We start from the raw sequence: 19,406 nt of genomic DNA, 5'->3' as shown, positions 1-19,406 counted from the left end.
TGTGATCGTCCCCAGAGTGAGTTGTCCAGTGTTGGTTGTTTTTCCCAGTATCACTGTTATCCTTATATTTACGTTTATCTCAAATTGTTGATTCCTCATCTGGTCCATTCTCTGCACCTGGGTTCAACCTCAGCCCCTCACAAAACCATCAACCTTGTAAAGACACTTACTATAGTAATTTGAGATGGGAAAAGTTGTATTTCATTAAGTTGAACATGTGATATTTATAACAGAATGTTACAATTCATGTTACAATATTTTTGTTTTAAAGGATCTACTGTATGAACTACTGTAGGAGTGAAATGAAGGATGTACTGTATGAACTACTGTAGGAGTGAAATGAAGGATCTACTGTATGAACTACTGTAGGAGTGAAATGAAGTATCCACTGTATGAACTACTGTAGGAGTGAAATGAAGTATCCACTGTATGAACTACTGTATGAGTGAAATGAAGTATCCACTGTATGAACTACTGTATGAGTGAAATGAAGTATCCACTGTATGAACTACTGTATGAGTGAAATAAAGTATCCACTGTATGAACTACTGTATGAGTGAAATGAAGTATCCACTGTATGAACTACTGTAGGAGTGAAATGAAGGATGTACTGTATGAACTACTGTCGGAGTGAAATGAAGAATCTACTGTATGAACTACTATATGAAATACTGTCGGAGTGAAATGAAGAATACACTGTATGAACTACTGTATGAGTGAAATGAAGTATCCACTGTATGAACTACTGTATGAGTGAAATGAAGGATGTACTGCACAAACTATTGTTGGAGTGAAATTAAGGATGTACTGTATGAACTACTGTCGGAGTGAAATGAAGAATCTACTGTATGAACTACTATATGAAATACTGTCGGAGTGAAATGAAGAATACACTGTATGAACTACTGTATGAGTGAAATGAAGTATCCACTGTATGAACTACTGTAGGAGTGAAATGAAGTATCCACTGTATGAACTACTGTATGAGTGAAATGAAGGATGTACTGCACAAACTATTGTTGGAGTGAAATGAAGAATCTACTGTATGAACTACTGTAGGAGTGAAATGAAGAATCTACTGTATGAACTACTGTATGAGTGAAATGAAGAATCTACTGTATGAGTGAAATGAAGGATGTACTGTATGAACTACTGTATGAACTACCATATGAGTGAAATGAAGGATGTACTGCACAAACTATTGTATGAGTGAAAAGAAGAATCTACTGTAGGAGCGAAATGAAGGATGTACTGTATGAACCACTGTATGAGTGAAATGAAGGATGTACTGTATGAACCACTGTATGAGTGAAAATAAGAATCAACTGTATGAACTACCGAATGAGTGAAATGAAGAATCTACTGTATGATTTACTGTATGAGTGAAATAAATGATGAACTAATGTATGAGTGAAATGAAGCATCTACTGTTTGAGTGAAATGAAGGATCTACTGTTTGAGTGAAATTAAGAATCTACTGTATGAGTGAAATTAAGAATCTACTGTATGAGTGAAATTAAGAATCTACTGTATGAGTGAAATTAAGAATCTACTGTATGAGTGAAATGAAGCATCTACTGTATAAATTACTGTATGAGTGAAACAAAGGATCTACTGTATGAATTACTGTATGAGTGAAATAAAGGATCTACTGTATGAGTGAAATGAAGGATGTACTGTATGAACTACTGTATGAGTGACGTGAAGCATCTACTGTATGAACTACTGTATGAGTGAAATAAAGGAGCTACTGTATGAACTACTGTATGAGTGAAATAAAGGATCTACTGTATGAGTGAAATGAAGCATCTGCTGTATAAATTACTGTAGGAGTAAAATGAAGGATATACTGTATGAATTACTGTATGAGTGAAACAAAGGATCTACTGTATGAATTACTGTATGAGTGAAATGAAGGATCTACTGTATGAACTACTGTATGAGTGAAATGAAGGATGTACTGTATGAACTACTGTAGGAGTGAAATGAAGTATCCACTGTATGAACTACTGTATGAGTGAAATTAAGAATCTACTGTATGAGTGAAATGAAGCATCTACTGTATAAATTACTGTATGAGTGAAACAAAGGATCTACTGTATGAACTACTGTATTAGTGAAATTAAGGATCTACTGTATGAACCACTGTATGAGTGAAATGAAGGATGTACTGTATGAACCACTGTATGAGTGAAATGAAGGATGTACTGTATGAACCACTGTATGAGTGAAATGAAGGATGTAGTGCATGAACTACTGTATGAGTGAAATTAAGGATCTACTGTATCAATTACTGTATGAGTGAAATTAAGAATCAACTGTATGAGTGAAAATAAGAATCAACTGTATGAACTACTGTATGAGTGAAATGAAGCATCTACTGTATGATTTACTGTATGAGTGAAATAAATGATATACTGTATGAAATACTGTATGAATGAAATGAAGGTCCTAATGTATGAACTAATGTATGAGTGAAATGAAGCATCTACTGTTTGAGTGAAATGAAGGATCTACTGTATGAGTGAAATTAAGAATCTACTGTATGATTTACTGTATGAGTGAAATAAATGATATACTGTATGAAATACTGTATGAATGAAATGAAGGTCCTAATGTATGAACTAATGTATGAGTGAAATGAAGCATCTACTGTTTGAGTGAAATGAAGGATCTACTGTATGAGTGAAATTAAGAATCTACTGTATGAGTGAAATGAAGGATCTACTGTATAAACTACTGTATGAGTGAAATAAAGGATCTACTGTTTGAACTACTGTGAGTGAAATAAAGGATATACTGTATAAACTACTGTATGAGTTAATTGAAGGATCTACTGTATGAACTACTGTGAGTGAAATAAAGGATCTACTGTTTGAACTACTGTGAGTGAAATAAAGGATATACTGTATAAACTACTGTAGGAGTGAAATTAAGTATCCACTGTATGAACTACTGTATGAGTGAAATTAAGAATCTACTGTATGAGTGAAATGAAGCATCTACTGTATAAATTAATGTATGAGTGAAACAAAGGATCTACTGTATGAATTACTGTATGAGTGAAACAAAGGATCTACTGTATGAATTACTGTATGAGTGAAATGAAGGATGTACTGTATGAACTACTGTAGGAGTGAAATGAAGTATCCACTGTATGAACTACTGTATGAGTGAAATGAAGTATCCACTGTATGAACTACTGTATGAGTGAAATGAAGGATGTACTGCACAAACTATTGTTGGAGTGAAATGAAGAATCTACTGTATGAACTACTGTAGGAGTGAAATGAAGGATCTACTGTATGAGTGAAATGAAGGATGTACTGTACAAACTATTGTAGGAGTGAAAAGAAGAATCTACTGTAGGAGTGAAATGAAGGATCTACTGTATGAGTGAAATGAAGGATGTACTGTATGAACTACTGTATGAACTACCATATGAGTGAAATGAAGGATGTACTGCACAAACTATTGTAGGAGTGAAAAGAAGAATCTACTGTAGGAGTGAAATGAAGAATCTACTGTATGAACTACTGTAGGAGTGAAATGAAGAATCTACTGTATGAACTACTGTATGAGTGAAATTAAGGATCTACTGTATGAACCACTGTATGAGTGAAATGAAGGATGTACTGTATGAACCACTGTATGAGTGAAATGAAGGATGTACTGTATGAACCACTGTATGAGTGAAATTAAGGATCTACTGTATGAACCACTGTATGAGTGAAATGAAGGATCTACTGTATGAACCACTGTATGAGTGAAATGAAGGATGTACTGTATGAACCACTGTATGAGTGAAATGAAGGATGTACTGTATGAACTACTGTATGAGTGAAATTAAGGATCTACTGTATCAATTACTGTATGAGTGAAAATAAGAATCAACTGTATGAACTACTGAATGAGTGAAATGAAGAATCTACTGTATGATTTACTGTATGAGTGAAATAAAGGATCTACTGTTTGAACTACTGTGAGTGAAATAAAGGATATACTGTATAAACTACTGTATGAGTTAATTGAGGGATCTACTGTATGAACTACTGTGAGTGAAATGAAGCATCTACTGTATGAGTGAAATAAATGATATACTGTATGAAATACTGTATGAATGAAATGAAGGTCCTAATGTATGAACTAATGTATGAGTGAAATGAAGCATCTACTGTTTGAGTGAAATGAAGCATCTACTGTATGATTTACTGTATGAGTGAAATAAATGATATACTGTATGAAATACTGTATGAATGAAATGAAGGTCCTAATGTATGAACTAATGTATGAGTGAAATGAAGCATCTACTGTTTGAGTGAAATGAAGGATCTACTGTATGAAATACTGTATGAATGAAATGAAGGTCCTAATGTATGAACTAATGTATGAGTGAAATGAAGCATCTACTGTTTGAGTGAAATGAAGGATCTACTGTATGAGTGAAATGTAAGAATCTACTGTATGAACTACTGTATGAGTGAAATAAATTATATACTGTATGAAATACTGTATGAATGAAATGAAGGTCCTAATGTATGAACTAATGTATGAGTGAAATGAAGCATCTACTGTTTGAGTGAAATGAAGGTGCTACACCTGCATTGTTTGAGTGTTTGAAGGTTTTATGAACTGGGTTTCTGTGAAACTTTGAGATATCAGCTGATGTACGAAGGAAATCTATATAAATAAATTTGATTTGATTTGATTTGATCTACTGTGTATGAGTGAAATTAAGAATCTACTGTATGAGTGAAATGAAGGATCTACTGTATAAACTACTGTATGAGTGAAATCTAAGTATGAAATACTGTATGAGTGAAATAAAGGATCTACTGTATGAATGAAATGAAGGTCCTAATGTATGAACTAATGTATGAGTGAAATGAAGCATCTACTGTATGAGTGAAATAAATGATATACTGTATGAAATACTGTATGAATGAAATGAAGGTCTAATGTATGAACTACTGTGAGTGAAATGAAGGATCTACTGTATGAGTGAAATGAAGGAACTAATGTATGAGTGAAATGAAGCATCTACTGTTTGAGTGAAATGAAGCATCTACTGTATGAGTGAAATAAATGATATACTGTATGAAATACTGTATGAATGAAATGAAGGTCCTAATGTATGAACTAATGTATGAAATGAAGTGAAATGAAATCTACTGTTTCTACTGTTTGAGTGAAATGAAGCATCTACTGTATGAGTGAAATGAAGGAACTACTGTATGAGTGAAATGAAGCATCTACTGTTTGAGTGAAATGAAGCATCTACTGTTTGAGTGAAATGAAGGATCTACTGTATGAAATACTGTATGAATGAAATGAAGGTCCTAATGTATGAACTAATGTATGAGTGAAATGAAGCATCTACTGTTTGAGTGAAATGAAGGATCTACTGTATGAGTGAAATTAAGAATCTACTGTATGAGTGAAATGAAGGATCTACTGTATAAACTACTGTATGAGTGAAATAAAGGATCTACTGTATGAAATACTGTATGAGTGAAATAAAGGATCTACTGTATGAATGAAATGAAGGTCCTAATGTATGAACTAATGTATGAGTGAAATGAAGCATCTACTGTATGAGTGAAATAAATGATATACTGTATGAAATACTGTATGAATGAAATGAAGGTCCTAATGTATGAACTACTGTGAGTGAAATGAAGCATCTACTGTATGAGTGAAATGAAGGAACTAATGTATGAGTGAAATGAAGCATCTACTGTTTGAGTGAAATGAAGCATCTACTGTATGAGTGAAATAAATGATATACTGTATGAAATACTGTATGAATGAAATGAAGGTCCTAATGTATGAACTAATGTATGAGTGAAATGAAGCATCTACTGTTTGAGTGAAATGAAGCATCTACTGTATGAGTGAAATGAAGGAACTAATGTATGAGTGAAATGAAGCATCTACTGTGAAATGAAATGAAGCATCTACTGTTGAAATGAAGCATCTACTGAGTGAAATGAAGCATCTACTGTATGAAATTACTACTGAAATAAATGATATACTGTATGAAATACTGTATGAATGAAATGAAGGTCTAATGTATGAACTAATGTATGAGTGAAATGAAGCATCTACTGTTTGAGTGAAATGAAGGATCTACTGTATGAGTGAAATTAAGAATCTACTGTATGAGTGAAATGAAGGATCTACTGTATAAACTACTGTATGAGTGAAATAAAGGATCTACAGTATGAAATACTGTATGAGTGAAATAAAGGATCTACTGTTTGAACTACTGTGAGTGAAATAAAGGATATACTGTATAAACTACTGTATGAGTTAATTGAGGGATCTACTGTATGAACTACTGTGAGTGAAATAAAGGATCTACTGTATAAACTACTGTGAGTGAAATAAAGGATCTACTGTATAAGTGAAATTAAGAATCTACTGTATGAGTGAAATTAAGAATCTACTGTATGAGTGAAATTAAGAATCTACTGTATGAGTGAAATTAAGAATCTACTGTATGAGTGAAATTAAGCATCTACTGTATAAATTACTGTATGAGTGAAACAAAGGATCTACTGTATGAATTACTGTATGAGTGAAATGAAGGATCTACTGTATGAACTACTTTGAGTGAAATACAGGATCTACTGTATGAACTACTTTGAGTGAAATAAAGGATCTACTGTATAAACTACTGTGAGTGAAATAAAGGCTCTACTGTATGAGTGAAATAAAGTATCCACTGTATGAACTACTGTAGGAGTGAAATGAAGGATGTACTGTATGAACTACTGTAGGAGTGAAATAAAGGATCTACTGTATAAACTACTGTGAGTGAAATAAAGGCTCTACTGTATGAGTGAAATAAAGTATCCACTGTATGAACTACTGTAGGAGTGAAATGAAGGATGTACTGTATGAACTACTGTAGGAGTGAAATAAAGGATCTACTGTATAAACTACTGTGAGTGAAATAAAGCCTCTACTGTATGAGTGAAATAAAGTATCCACTGTATGAACTACTGTAGGAGTGAAATGAAGGATGTACTGTATGAACTAATGTATGAGTGAAATTAAGCATCTACTGTTTGAGTGAAATGAAGGATCTACTGTATGAGTGAAATTAAGAATCTACTGTATGAGTGAAATGAAGGATCTACTGTATAAACTACTGTATGAGTGAAATAAAGGATCTACAGTATGAAATACTGTATGAGTGAAATAAAGGATCTACTGTTTGAACTACTGTGAGTGAAATAAAGGATATACTGTATAAACTACTGTATGAGTTAATTGAGGGATCTACTGTATGAACTACTGTGAGTGAAATAAAGGATCTACTGTATAAACTACTGTGAGTGAAATAAAGGATCTACTGTATAAGTGAAATTAAGAATCTACTGTATGAGTGAAATTAAGAATCTACTGTATGAGTGAAATTAAGAATCTACTGTATGAGTGAAATTAAGAATCTACTGTATGAGTGAAATTAAGCATCTACTGTATAAATTACTGTATGAGTGAAACAAAGGATCTACTGTATGAATTACTGTATGAGTGAAATGAAGGATGTACTGTATGAACTACTTTGAGTGAAATACAGGATCTACTGTATGAACTACTTTGAGTGAAATAAAGGATCTACTGTATAAACTACTGTGAGTGAAATAAAGGCTCTACTGTATGAGTGAAATAAAGTATCCACTGTATGAACTACTGTAGGAGTGAAATGAAGGATGTACTGTATGAAGGATCTACTGTATGAACTACTGTAGGAGTGAAATGAAGGATCTACTGTATGAACTACTGTATGAGTGAAATGAAGAATCTACTGTATAAGTGAAATGAAGGATGTACTGTATGAACTACCATATGAGTGAAATGAAGGATGTACTGCACAAACTATTGTAGGAGTGAAAAGAAGAATATACTGTATGAGTGAAATTAAGAATCTACTGTATGAGTGAAATTAAGAATCTACTGTATGAGTGAAATGAAGCATCTACTGTATAAATTACTGTATGAGTGAAACAAAGGATCTACTGTATGAATTACTGTATGAGTGAAACAAAGGATCTACTGTATGAATTACTGTATGAGTGAAATGAAGGATGTACTGTATGAACTACTTTGAGTGAAATACAGGATCTACTGTATGAACTACTTTGAGTGAAATAAAGGATCTACTGTATAAACTACTGTGAGTGAAATAAAGGCTCTACTGTATGAGTGAAATTAAGAATCTACTGTATGAGTGAAATGAAGAATCTACTGTATGAGTGAAATGAAGGATGTACTGTATGAACTACTGTATGAACTACCATATGAGTGAAATGAAGGATGTACTGCACAAACTATTGTAGGACTGAAAAGAAGAATATACTGTATGAGTGAAATTAAGAATCTACTGTATGAGTGAAATTAAGAATCTACTGTATGAGTGAAATGAAGCATCTACTGTATAAATTACTGTATGAGTGAAATAAAGGATCAACCGTATGAACTACTGTGAGTGAAATAAAGGATGTACTTTATGAACTATTGTATGAGTGAAATAAAATAATCTATGTATGAACTACTGTATGAGTGAAATGAAGAATCTACTGAATGAGTGAAATGAAGAATCTACTGTATTAGTGAAATGAAGAATCTACTGTATTAGTGAAATGAAGGATCTACTGTATGAACTACTGTAGGAGTGAAATGAAGTATCCACTGTATGAACTACTGTAGGAGTGAAATGAAGGATGTACTGTATGAACTACTGTATGAGTGAAATAAAGTATCCACTGTATGAACTACTGTAGGAGTGAAATGAAGGATGTACTGTATGAACTACTGTAGGAGTGAAATGAAGGATCTACTGTATGAACTACTGTATGAGTGAAATAAAGGATCTACTGTATGAGTGAAATTAAGAATCTACTGTATGAGTGAAATTAAGAATCTACTGTATGAGTGAAATGAAGCATCTACTGTATAAATTACTGTATGAGTGAAACAAAGGATCTACTGTATGAATTACTGTATGAGTGAAATGAAGGATGTACTTTATGAACTACTGTATGAGTGAAATTAAGAATCTACTGAATGAGTGAAATTAAGAATCTACTGTATTAGTGAAATGAAGGATCTACTGTATGAACTACTGTAGGAGTGAAATGAAGGACTGTATGAACTACTGTATGAGTGAAATTAAGAATCTACTGTATGAGTGAAATAGAATCTACTGTATGAGTGAAATGAAGCATCTACTGTATGAACTACTGTATGAGTGAAATGAAAGATGTACTGTATGAACTACTGTATGAGTGAAATAAAGGATCTACTGTATGAACTACTGTATGAGTGAAATAAAGGAGCTACTGTATGAGTGAAATGAAGCATCTGCTGTATAAATTACTGTAGGAGTAAAATGAAGGATATACTGTATGAACTACTGTATGAGTGAAATGAAGGATCTACTGTATGAACTACTGTAGGAGTGAAATGAAGTATCCACTGTATGAACTACTGTAGGAGTGAAATGAAGGATGTACTGGATGAACTACTGTAGGAGTGAAATAAAGGATCTACTGTATGAATTACTGTATGAGTGAAATGAAGGATGTACTGTATGAACTACTTTGAGTGAAATACAGGATCTACTGTATGAACTACTTTGAGTGAAATAAAGGATCTACTGTATAAACTACTGTGAGTGAAATAAAGGCTCTACTGTATGAGTGAAATAAAGTATCCACTGTATGAACTACTGTAGGAGTGAAATGAAGGATGTACTGTATGAACTACTGTAGGAGTGAAATGAAGGATCTACTGTATGAAAATGAAGCATCTACTGTATGAAAATGAAGAATCTACTGTATGAGTGAAATGAAGGATGTACTGTATGAACTACCATATGAGTGAAATGAAGGATGTACTGCACAAACTATTGTAGGAGTGAAAAGAAGAATATACTGTATGAGTGAAATTAAGAATCTACTGTATGAATTACTGTATGAGTGAAATGAAGGATGTACTTTATGAACTATTGTATGAGTGAAATAAAATAATCTATGTATGAACTACTGTATGAGTGAAATTAAGAATCTACTGAATGAGTGAAATTAAGAATCTACTGTATTAGTGAAATGAAGGATCTACTGTATGAACTACTGTAGGAGTGAAATGAAGTATCCACTGTATGAACTACTGTATGAGTGAAATTAAGAATCTACTGTATGAGTGAAATTAAGAATCTACTGTATGAGTGACGTGAAGCATCTACTGTATGAACTACTGTATGAGTGAAATGAAAGATGTACTGTATGAACTACTGTATGAGTGAAATAAAGGAGCTACTGTATGAACTACTGTATGAGTGAAATAAAGGATCTACTGTATGAGTGAAATGAAGCATCTGCTGTATAAATTACTGTAGGAGTAAAATGAAGGATATACTGTATGAACTACTGTATGAGTGAAATGAAGGATCTACTGTATGAACTACTGTAGGAGTGAAATGAAGTATCCACTGTATGAACTACTGTAGGAGTGAAATGAAGGATGTACTGGATGAACTACTGTAGGAGTGAAATAAAGTATCCACTGTATGAATTACTGTATGAGTGAAATGAAGGATGTACTGTATGAACTACTTTGAGTGAAATACAGGATCTACTGTATGAACTACTTTGAGTGAAATAAAGGATCTACTGTATAAACTACTGTGAGTGAAATAAAGGCTCTACTGTATGAGTGAAATAAAGTATCCACTGTATGAACTACTGTAGGAGTGAAATGAAGGATCTACTGTATGAACTACTGTAGGAGTGAAATGAAGGATCTACTGTATGAACTACTGTATGAGTGAAATGAAGAATCTACTGTATGAGTGAAATGAAGGATGTACTGTATGAACTACCATATGAGTGAAATGAAGGATGTACTGCACAAACTATTGTAGGAGTGAAAAGAAGAATATACTGTATGAGTGAAATTAAGAATCTACTGTATGAGTGAAATTAAGAATCTACTGTATGAGTGAAATTAAGCATCTACTGTATAAATTACTGTATGAGTGAAACAAAGGATCTACTGTATGAATTACTGTATGAGTGAAACAAAGGATCTACTGTATGAATTACTGTATGAGTGAAATGAAGGATGTACTGTATGAACTACTTTGAGTGAAATACAGGATCTACTGTATGAACTACTTTGAGTGAAATAAAGGATCTACTGTATAAACTACTGTGAGTGAAATAAAGGCTCTACTGTATGAGTGAAATTAAGAATCTACTGTATGAGTGAAATGAAGAATCTACTGTATGAGTGAAATGAAGGATGTACTGTATGAACTACTGTATGAACTACCATATGAGTGAAATGAAGGATGTACTGCACAAACTATTGTAGGACTGAAAAGAAGAATATACTGTATGAGTGAAATTAAGAATCTACTGTATGAGTGAAATTAAGAATCTACTGTATGAGTGAAATGAAGCATCTACTGTATAAATTACTGTATGAGTGAAATAAAGGATCAACCGTATGAACTACTGTGAGTGAAATAAAGGATGTACTTTATGAACTATTGTATGAGTGAAATAAAATAATCTATGTATGAACTACTGTATGAGTGAAATGAAGAATCTACTGAATGAGTGAAATGAAGAATCTACTGTATTAGTGAAATGAAGAATCTACTGTATTAGTGAAATGAAGGATCTACTGTATGAACTACTGTAGGAGTGAAATGAAGTATCCACTGTATGAACTACTGTAGGAGTGAAATGAAGGATGTACTGTATGAACTACTGTATGAGTGAAATAAAGTATCCACTGTATGAACTACTGTAGGAGTGAAATGAAGGATGTACTGTATGAACTACTGTAGGAGTAAAATGAAGGAGCTACTGTATGAACTACTGTATGAGTGAAATAAAGGATCTACTGTATGAACTACTGTAGGACTGAAATGAAGTATCCACTGTATGAACTACTGTAGGAGTGAAATGAAGGATGTACTGTATGAACTACTGTAGGAGTGAAATAAAGTATCCACTGTATGAACTACTGTAGGAGTGAAATGAAGGATGTACTGTATGAACTACTGTATGAGTGAAATAAAGTATCCACTGTATGAACTACTGTAGGAGTGAAATGAAGGATGTACTGTATGAACTACTGTAGGAGTAAAATGAAGGAGCTACTGTATGAACTACTGTATGAGTGAAATAAAGGATCTACTGTATGAGTGAAATTAAGAATCTACTGTATGAGTGAAATTAAGAATCTACTGTATGAGTGAAATGAAGCATCTACTGTATAAATTACTGTATGAGTGAAACAAAGGATCTACTGTATGAATTACTGTATGAGTGAAATGAAGGATGTACTTTATGAACTACTGTATGAGTGAAATTAAGAATCTACTGAATGAGTGAAATTAAGAATCTACTGTATTAGTGAAATGAAGGATCTACTGTATGAACTACTGTAGGAGTGAAATGAAGTATCCACTGTATGAACTACTGTATGAGTGAAATTAAGAATCTACTGTATGAGTGAAATTAAGAATCTACTGTATGAGTGACGTGAAGCATCTACTGTATGAACTACTGTATGAGTGAAATGAAAGATGTACTGTATGAACTACTGTATGAGTGAAATAAAGGAGCTACTGTATGAACTACTGTATGAGTGAAATAAAGGAGCTACTGTATGAGTGAAATGAAGCATCTGCTGTATAAATTACTGTAGGAGTAAAATGAAGGATATACTGTATGAACTACTGTATGAGTGAAATGAAGGATCTACTGTATGAACTACTGTAGGAGTGAAATGAAGTATCCACTGTATGAACTACTGTAGGAGTGAAATGAAGGATGTACTGGATGAACTACTGTAGGAGTGAAATGAAGAATCCACTGTATGAACTACTGTAGGAGTGAAATGAAGGATCTACTGTATGAGTGAAATGAAGGATGTACTGTATGAACTACTGTATGAACTACCATATGAGTGAAATGAAGGATGTACTGCACAAACTATTGTAGGAGTGAAAAGAAGAATCTACTGTATGAGTGAAATTAAGGATCTACTGTATGAACTACTGTATGAGTGAAATTAAGGATCTACTGTATCAATTACTGTATGAGTGAAAATAAGAATCAACTGTATGAACTACTGTAGCTCAGTTGGTAGAGCATGGCGCTTGTAACGCCAGGGTAGTGGGTTCGATCCCCGGGACCACCCATACGTAGAATGTATGCACACATGACTGTAAGTCGCTTTGGATAAAAGCGTCTGCTAAATGGCATATATTATTATTATTATTATTATATTACTGAATGAGTGAAATGAAGAATCTACTGTATGATTTACTGTATGAGTGAAATAAATGATATACTGTATGAACTACTGTATGAATGAAATGAAGGTCCTAATGTATGAACTAATGTATGAGTGAAATGAAGCATCTACTGTTTGAGTGAAATGAAGGATCTACTGTATAAACTACTGTATGAGTGAAATAAAGGATCTACAGTATGAACTACTGTATGAGTGAAATAAAGGATATACTGTATGAGTGAAATTAAGAATCTACTGTATGAACTACTGTAGGAGTGAAATGAAGGATGTACTGTATGAACTACTGTATGAGTTAATTGAAGGATCTACTGTATGAACTACTGTGAGTGAAATAAAGGATCTACTGTATAAACTACTGTGAGTGAAATAAAGGATCTACTGTATGAGTGAAATTAAGAATCTACTGTATGAGTGAAATTAAGAATCTACTGTATGAGTGAAATTAAGCATCTACTGTATAAATTACTGTATGAGTGAAACAAAGGATCTACTGTATTAATTACTGTATGAGTGAAATGAAGGATGTACTGTATGAACTACTTTGAGTGAAATACAGGATCTACTGTATGAACTACTTTGAGTGAAATAAAGGATCTACTGTATAAACTACTGTGAGTGAAATAAAGGCTCTACTGTATGAGTGAAATAAAGTATCCACTGTATGAACTACTGTAGGAGTGAAATGAAGGATGTACTGTACGAACTACTGTAGGAGTGAAATGAAGGATCTACTGTATGAACTACTGTAGGAGTGAAATGAAGGATCTACTGTATGAACTACTGTAGGAGTGAAATTAAGTATCCACTGTATGAACTACTGTATGAGTGAAATGAAGGATGTACTGTATGAACTACTGTATGAACTACCATATGAGTGAAATGAAGGATGTACTGCACAAACTATTGTAGGAGTGAAAAGAAGAATCTACTGTATGAGTGAAATTAAGGATATACTGTATGAACCACTGTATGAGTGAAATGAAGGATGTACTGTATGAACCACTGTATGAGTGAAATGAAGGATGTAGTGCATGAACTACTGTATGAGTGAAATTAAGGATCTACTGTATCAATTACTGTATGAGTGAAAATAAGAATCAACTGTATGAACTACTGAATGAGTGAAATGAAGAATCTACTGTATGATTTACTGTATGAGTGAAATAAATGATATACTGTATGAACTACTGTATGAATGAAACGAAGGTCCTAATGTATGAACTAATGTATGAGTGAAATGAATCATCTACTGTTTGAGTGAAATGAAGGATCTACTGTATAAACTACTGTATGAGTGAAATAAAGGATCTACAGTATGAACTACTGTATGAGTGAAATAAAGGATCTACTGTTTGAACTACTGTGAGTGAAATAAAGGATATACTGTATAAACTACTGTATGAGTTAATTGAAGGATCTACTGTATGAACTACTGTGAGTGAAATAAAGGATCTACTGTATAAACTACTGTGAGTGAAATAAAGGATCTACTGTATGAGTGAAATTAAGAATCTACTGTATGAGTGAAATTAAGAATCTACTGTATGAGTGAAATTAAGCATCTACTGTATAAATTACTGTATGAGTGAAACAAAGGATCTACTGTATGAATTACTGTATGAGTGAAATGAAGGATGTACTGTATGAACTACTTTGAGTGAAATACAGGATCTACTGTATGAACTACTTTGAGTGAAATAAAGGATCTACTGTATAAACTACTGTGAGTGAAATAAAGGCTCTACTGTATGAGTGAAATAAAGTATCCACTGTATGAACTACTGTAGGAGTGAAATGAAGGATGTACTGTATGAACTACTGTAGGAGTGAAATGAAGTATCCACTGTATGAACTACTGTATGAGTGAAATGAAGGATGTACTGCACAAACTATTGTTGGAGTGAAATGAAGAATCTACTGTATGAACTACTGTATGAGTGAAATGAAGAATCTACTGTATGAACTACTGTAGGAGTGAAATGAAGAATCTACTGTATGAACTACTGTAGGAGTGAAATGAAGGATCTACTGTATGAGTGAAATGAAGGATGTACTGTATGAACTACTGTATGAACTACCATATGAGTGAAATGAAGGATGTACTGCACAAACTATTGTAGGAGTGAAAAGAAGAATCTACTGTAGGAGTGAAATGAAGAATCTACTGTATGAACTACTGTAGGAGTGAAATGAAGATCTACTGTATGAACTACTGTATTAGTGAAATGAAGATCTACTGTATGAACCACTGTATGAGTGAAATGAAGGATGTACTGTATGAACCACTGTATGAGTGAAATGAAGGATGTAGTGCATGAACCACTGTATGAGTGAAATTAAGGATCTACTGTATCAATTACTGTATGAGTGAAAATAAGAATCAACTGTATGAACTACTGAATGAGTGAAATGAAGAATCTACTGTAAGATTTAATGTATGAGTGAAATAAATGATATACTGTATGAACTACTGTATGAATGAAATGAAGGTCCTAATGTATGAACTAATGTATGAGTGAAATGAAGCATCTACTGTTTGAGTGAAATGAAGGATCTACTGTATAAACTACTGTATGAGTGAAATAAAGGATCTACTGTATCAATTACTGTATGAGTGAAAATAAGAATCAACTGTATGAACTACTGAATGAGTGAAATGAAGAATCTACTGTATGATTTACTGTATGAGTGAAATAAATGATATACTGTATGAACTACTGTATGAATGAAATGAAGGTCCTAATGTATGAACTAATGTATGAGTGAAATGAAGCATCTACTGTTTGAGTGAAATGAAGGATCTACTGTATAAACTACTGTATGAGTGAAATAAAGGATCTACAGTATGAACTACTGTATGAGTTAATTGAAGGATCTACTGTATGAGTGAAATTAAGAATCTACTGTATGAGTGAAATAAAGGATCTACTGTTTGAACTACTGTGAGTGAAATAAAGGATATACTGTATAAACTACTGTATGAGTTAATTGAAGGATCTACTGTATGAACTACTGTGAGTGAAATAAAGGATCTACTGTATAAACTACTGTGAGTGAAATAAAGGATCTACTGTATGAGTGAAATTAAGTATCTACTGTATGAGTGAAATTAAGAATCTACTGTATGAGTGAAATTAAGCATCTACTGTATAAATTACTGTATGAGTGAAACAAAGGATCTACTGTATGAATTACTGTATGAGTGAAATGAAGGATGTACTGTATGAACTACTTTGAGTGAAATACAGGATCTACTGTATGAACTACTTTGAGTGAAATAAAGGATCTACTGTATAAACTACTGTGAGTGAAATAAAGGCTCTACTGTATGAGTGAAATAAAGTATCCACTGTATGAACTACTGTAGGAGTGAAATGAAGGATGTACTGTATGAACTACTGTAGGAGTGAAATGAAGGATCTACTGTATGAACTACTGTAGGAGTGAAATGAAGTATCCACTGTATGAACTACTGTAGGAGTGAAATGAAGAATCTACTGTATGAACTACTGTAGGATTGAAATGAAGGATCTACTGTATGAACTACTGTATGAGTGAAATGAAGAATCTACTGTATGAGTGAAATGAAGGATGTACTGTATGAACTACTGTATGAACTACCATATGAGTGAAATGAAGGATGTACTGCACAAACTATTGTAGGAGTGAAAAGAAGAATCTACTGTAGGAGTGAAATTAAGAATCTACTGTATGAACTACTGTAGGAGTGAAATTACATTTACATTACATTTAAGTCATTTAGCAGACGCTCTTATCCAGAGCGACTTACAAATTGGTGCATTCACCTTATGACATCCAGTGGGACAGTCACTTAACAATAGTGCATCTAAAAACTTAGGGGGGGGGTGAGAGGGATTACTTATCCTATCCTAGGTATTCCTTAAAGAGGTGGGGTTTCAGGTGTCTCCGGAAGGTGGTGATTGACTCCGCTGTCCTGGCGTCGTGAGGGAGTTTGTTCCACCATTGGGGGGCCAGGGCAGCGAACAGTTTTGACTGGGCTGAGCGGGAGCTGTACTTCCTCAGTGGTAGGGAGGCGAGCAGGCCAGAGGTGGATGAACGCAGTGCCCTTGTTTGGGTGTAGGGCCTGATCAGAGCCTGGAGGTACTGAGGTGCCGTTCCCCTCACAGCTCCGTAGGCAAGCACCATGGTCTTGTAGCGGATGCGAGCTTCAACTGGAAGCCAGTGGAGAGAACGGAGGAGCGGGGTGACGTGAGAGAACTTGGGAAGGTTGAACACCAGACGGGCTGCGGCGTTCTGGATGAGTTGAAGGGGTTTAATGGCACAGGCAGGGAGCCCAGCCAACAGCGAGTTGCAGTAATCCAGACGGGAGATGACAAGTGCCTGGATTAGGACCTGCGCCGCTTCCTGTGTGAGGCAGGGTCGTACTCTGCGGATGTTGTAGAGCATGAACCTACAGGAACGGGCCACCGCCTTGATGTTGGTTGAGAACGACAGGGTGTTGTCCAGGATCACGCCAAGGTTCTTGGCGCTCTGGGAGGAGGACACAATGGAGTTGTCAACCGTGATGGCGAGATCATGGAACGGGCAGTCCTTCCCCGGGAGGAAGAACTGTATGAACTACTGTATGAGTGAAATGAAGGATCTACTGTATGAACCACTGTATGAGTGAAATGAAGGATGTAGTGCATGAACTACTGTATGAGTGAAATTAAGGATCTACTGTATCAATTACTGTATGAGTGAAAATAAGAATCAACTGTATGAACTACTGAATGAGTGAAATGAAGAATCTACTGTGAGATTTACTGTATGAGTGAAATAAATGATATACTGTATGAACTACTGTATGAATGAAATGAAGGACCTAATGTATGAACTACTGTGAGTGAAATAAAGGATCTACTGTATGAGTGAAATAAAGGATCTACTGTTTGAACTACTGTATGAGTGAAATAAAGGATCTACTGTTTGAACTACTGTGAGTGAAATAAAGGATCTACTGTATGAGTGAAATGAAGCATCTACTGTTTGAGTGAAATGAAGGATCTACTGTATGAGTGAAATTAAGGATCTACTGTATGAGTGAAATAAAGGATCTACTGTTTGAACTACTGTATGAGTGAAATAAAGGATCTACTGTTTGAACTACTGTGAGTGAAATAAAGGATCTACTGTATTAGTGAAATAAAGCATCTACTGTTTGAACTACTGTGAGTGAAATAAAGGATCTACTGTATGAACTACTGTGAGTGAAATAAAGGATCTACTGTATGAGTGAAATAAAGGATCTACTGTTTGAACTACTGTGAGTGAAATAAAGGATCTACTGTATGAACTACTGTATGAGTGAAATAAAGGATCTACTGTTTGAACTACTGTGAGTGAAATAAAGGATCTACTGTATGAGTGAAATAAAGGATCTACTGTTTGAACTACTGTGAGTGAAATAAAGGATCTACTGTATAAACTACTGTATGAGTTAATTGAAGGATCGTCTGTATGAACTACTGTGAGTGAAATAAAGGATCTACTGTATGAACTACTTTGAGTGAAATAAAGGATCTACTGTATAAACTACTGTGAGTGAAATAAAGGATCTACTGTATGAGTGAAATTAAGAATCTACTGTATGAGTGAAATTAAGAATCTACTGTATGAGTGAAATGAAGCATCTACTGTATAAATTACTGTATGAGTGAAACAAAGGATCTACTGTATGAATTACTGTATGAGTGAAATGAAGGATGTACTGTATGAACTACTTTGAGTGAAATACAGGATCTACTGTATGAGTGAAATTAAGAATCTACTGTATGAGTGAAATTAAGAATCTACTGTATGAGTGAAATGAAGCATCTACTGTATAAATGACTGTATGAGTGAAACAAAGGATCTACTGTATGAATTACTGTATGAGTGAAATGAAGGATGTACTGTATGAACTACTTTGAGTGAAATGAAGGATGTACTGTATGAACTACTTTGAGTGAAATAAAGGATCTACTGTATAAACTACTGTGAGTGAAATGAAGGATGTACTTTATGAACTATTGTATGAGTGAACTAAAATAATCTATGTA

General features: G+C 34.0%; 1 protein-coding gene across 6 annotated transcripts in view; it reads right to left on the bottom strand.

Moving 5' to 3' along the window:
* LOC123999349 (ras-specific guanine nucleotide-releasing factor 2-like) overlaps positions 1-19,406 on the bottom strand; it is an 80,893-nt gene that overhangs the window by 34,350 nt on the left and 27,137 nt on the right. The gene's annotated exons all lie outside the window — the stretch shown is intronic.

The sequence above is a fragment of the Oncorhynchus gorbuscha genome, linkage group LG16 (assembly GCF_021184085.1).
Source record: "Oncorhynchus gorbuscha isolate QuinsamMale2020 ecotype Even-year linkage group LG16, OgorEven_v1.0, whole genome shotgun sequence".
NCBI classification, from domain to species: domain Eukaryota; kingdom Metazoa; phylum Chordata; class Actinopteri; order Salmoniformes; family Salmonidae; genus Oncorhynchus; species Oncorhynchus gorbuscha.
The sequence above is the reverse complement of the archived record's forward strand: the minus strand, read 5'-3'. Positions and strand labels throughout refer to the sequence as shown.